Source organism: Pelodiscus sinensis, chromosome 7 (assembly GCF_052426305.1).
Source record: "Pelodiscus sinensis isolate ZL-2025 chromosome 7, ASM5242630v1, whole genome shotgun sequence".
NCBI classification, from domain to species: Eukaryota; Metazoa; Chordata; order Testudines; family Trionychidae; genus Pelodiscus; species Pelodiscus sinensis.
Genome location: NC_143058.1, coordinates 78,908,556 through 78,912,679, shown reverse-complemented (window position 1 = coordinate 78,912,679; position 4,124 = coordinate 78,908,556). Strand labels below are relative to the sequence as shown.

Sequence of the window (4,124 nt, the reverse complement as noted above, 5' to 3'; positions counted from 1 at the left end):
GAACACTTCCTATTGAAAGGAAAAACAATTCTCACAGTTAAGGCACATACAACAAACACACACGTGCTACGTCATATATGTGAATTTTCCCAGTGACATGCACCCGGTGAACCACATTTCCCAAGTGAAATGCAGAGTGCGCACAAAAACCAAAACCCCTGATCGGGACCATACTTAACTTAAGAATCTGAAACCAAATCTTCCAAACCGGCAAAGACAAGTCAAACTCTTCTTCGCTCACAGAGAAATCTTCAGAGGGCACGAACACAGAACGCTTCCTATGGAAATTAAACACAATTCTCACCATTAAGGCACACACACAAAACGCAAACTACCTCAGGTTCCAAAACACGCATATGTGCAACATATCACAGGTGAATTTCCCCAGTGACATGCACCCGGTGAACCACATTTCCCAAGCAAAACACAGAGCACACACGAAAAACAAAACCCCTGATCAGAACCGTACTTAACTTGCAAATCTGAAAGCGAATCCTATGCAAACTCTTCATCTTCCAAACCGGCAAAGACACACCAAACTCTTCTCCGGTCATGGCGAAGTCTTCACATCGCACCGACGGTGAACGCTTCCTATGGAAATGGAAAACAATTCACAGTTAAGGCACGTACAACAAATGCAGACCTTCGCTTCCAAAAAACACACGTGATTTTTCCCAGTGACGTGCACCCGGTGAACCATGTTTCCCCAAGTGAAACACAGAGCACGCACAACAAACATCCCAATCAATGGCCGTACTTAACTTGCAAATGTGAAATCAAATCCACTGCCGTGAGGGAAAAATTCCCCCGCTCGCCAACTGCATCGCTGGTTTTCCAAATTAGATATCTTCTGGAGGCAGAACCTACAACAATGACAAAAATTGAACGTGACAAACGGCCTGTGCGCTAAAGACTATTGTAAGCCAGTTACATTTATGGAAATGACATCTATTTCGACATGACTCTGTCCCATTCCCCCACAAACCCTTAAATAACTAAATCAAGAATCGCATGTCACGAGACTCCTCACCACGCTAGTATCACAATGATCCCCCCCCCCACGCACGTTCCACACAGCCCTCCTCACCGTTATTCCCATGCTTCCAATAATACCGACGAATCTCCACACCTATATCGCACATCTACGATCCATTCGAAGAAAGTGACAAAACTCAACACGTTCGATTGTACGGGACGATGACCACACTGATGACCAGACGACAGCACGCCACCTTACAAGCGACGACGGGCATGGAAAAACAGCATCCGAGTTAACTTATGTAATTAGCCGAGGACCCTTTCGCAATTAGCCCACCGCACCTAACACAGCAAAGGCCACATTGCCTTGGTCAAGGCTGCACTCAAAGCTCTAACTTAACACTTACCTCACGGACGCCACCGGTTATGCCACTTCCGCTTGCGTCTCCGTTGCTTCAAACCGCGAGGACTGAACAGGATGGACTTGCCATGCCTCGCTCCCTCGGCTCTGTACTCGAATCCTCCTGTGGCATGTCAACAACAAATTCCACATTATCGCTAAAAGCGACGATACTATGTTATTGCTCTCCGTTTGCTAAAATAACCAAAAGCCCAAAAGACCCCTGACGCATGTGTATCTATGACAAAGATGCAACTCGCTTCCTGAACGTAGCCCTCCACATTTCCCACCCCGCTGGGGCCTCTCGCTAGCTAGGACGCTCGCATCTGCCTCAGAAAACCACAACTGCATATAGAACCAAAGACAGAGATAGTGGTGATCGCTTGTGCAAACCCAGTGCATCTCTAGTGACATTCTTGCATAAATTGCTAGTTTCGTCCCCTGCAGGCTAGTTCAATTTGGCTCAAGACAGTCACGCTTTCAGGCTGGGTCCAACTCTATTTTATTGTTTGCAAACAAGTTGGGCGGAGGAGCTCGGTGCTCAAAGCAAGGTCGACCTTGAGCATTGCCTGAGCTGAAACTTTTATAGATTTCACATTCCTTCTGGTCAGCATGTTGCAACGTGATTGGTCACTGCAAGTTTACTCAATTCCCTGGCAGAAAGATTAGCAGCTTCTACAACATATGCAATCGGCTAAACAATACCTGCTGTTTCGAGCTTAAGCAATGCAGGGGAAGAAGCACGCTTAGTTTTTACTACAACATGCGCATCGCTCTCTCGGGAGAAATACTCACTTCCTCCATATAATGACCCCCCCCCCGCTCCCATCCCTCTTCACAATAGCCATGTGTGACAGGACTTCCGATCCTAAACAATGAACCTCAGCCTCACAAATCCTTCTGACCATCCAACTCTCGGAAAGACGCTTAACTTTGATGTCCCCTCCTGATCTCAAGCTCTTCTTTTCCTTTGTCTACAGGCCATCGCTCTCGTACGTCGTCGTCCCTCGGTCGGTGACGTCTTCCCGGACAAATGAACAAATGGTCACGATCCTCCGTGGAACGTGACGACCGGCATCCACATCCGGTACCGTTCTTGCCAATGAGCAAACTTCAACCGCCTACTGCTTCATTAACAAAAGACATTTCTTTTACAAAGTACACTCCCCGTGCCCCGCTGCCGCACCCCCTCGATCGCTTTTCAGGACACAGAAAATGGCTACACTTCTACATACTCCTGCTCATCCTCCCTCTCTCGCTGCCACAGTAACCCATCATTAACTAAGATGCTCTAGTGCTCTGCAGAAAACCGACACCCAGAAGAGGATGAAAGAAAAAAGTAGCAGTGACCGATTATGCAAGCCCAGTGCACTGTAACAGACAGGAAACTGAGCGTGGAGCATCTCTAGCTACAGATGGGTCACTGGCCCAGAAACACCCTTTCCTCCAGAGGAAATGCATGGTCCCTTCCTACAATGACCTTCCACCAGCATGCCTTTCCTACTCCCGTTAGCAACGGTCACTGTTTAGAGAGCTTCTATACAAAAACGAGAAGACACAACAACAGGAATGCTTCTCGTCATCAAACCCTTTGGCAGATACTTAACTAGGACGATTTGACGGGCGTTTCCCCTCTCAATGTCTCATTCCCCTCAGTAGTCGAGGACTCACGGACCTACGAGAAAAATGCATAAAAATATTCATGCATCTTGAAAATGACAACACCGATCCATACAAAATTGGACAATACTGGCAAATGCAAATAAAACCCGACTGCAAACCTGATTGCTAACTTCAGCTATATTTTTTCCCCTTTTCTTTCACGTTCAGTCATCTAAAGCCCCATGAGTACAATGAATCAGAGAGAACTTGCATTACACATTACAGTAATCTCAGAGCAGCCCCTGCCTAACCCAGCCAGAAAACTGCTATGCTTCTGCAGCAGACACTCTAGAAATCCTATTGATGCTAATGATGTGTGTTTTGCAGAATGGCTATCAGAAACAATTCCCTGTATCATCTTCCCGCATGCATTAAATACGCTACAAATAACATAAAATGCAATTAAATCACAAATCAAAAATGAGAACAGAAGAATGGTACTTTAACCAAAAATACAGCCCAGCATTACCCAATATCAACACTCACCATGATCGTAGGAGTACCTACCTACACCTCCTCAAAGGAACCCAAAGCTGAATGACTCCCTAGGCCTAGATGCCCAGCTTAAATGCTACCATAAGCTCCGCCCCTCAATATCCCAGCATGCCTTGCAGGCCAAAGGAAGGTATAAATGCAGACTCATACGCCACAGACTCCCTTTACTCCATTTCTACATTAGCAGCAGCAAGAGCAGCTCATGCTGAAGCATTTATCATCTCTTCTTCTAACAAATACTAATCTCCACAGACTCAAACTCTGTGACCAGGTGAGGCTACAGTCACCCCTCTTTCTGGGGGCAAGGTTTTCCTTTTAGGAACCTGAAATAGGGTTTCTCAGGGCGTACATAGCTACTGGGTGCTGAAATAGCTACTTTAGATGTAGTGAAGAGGGTGTTTCAACTGGAGTATATGCAGAGTGCAGGAAACATTACTTGCCTGGTGCCACAGAGGATACACGCTGCCTCATTCTCAAGATGAAGGAGGGTGGTCATTCCCTGTTATAGTGCCAGGCCACCTGATACAAACAAGAAACCCACCATGCCCCCCAGAGCCAATATGATGGGCAAATGGCAACCTGTGAGAAC

General features: G+C 46.5%; 1 long non-coding RNA gene across 1 annotated transcript; it reads right to left on the bottom strand.

Annotated features, from left to right (window-relative positions):
- Nucleotides 1-706: 706 nt before the first annotated feature.
- On the bottom strand, nt 707-1,477 carry LOC142825358 (uncharacterized). The gene is made up of 3 exons (XR_012899759.2): nt 1,386-1,477; nt 1,088-1,232; nt 707-863 (listed from the first exon to the last, which is right to left on the bottom strand). It is a non-coding gene; the product is annotated as an uncharacterized LOC142825358 (long non-coding RNA).
- Nucleotides 1,478-4,124: the final 2,647 nt, after the last annotated feature.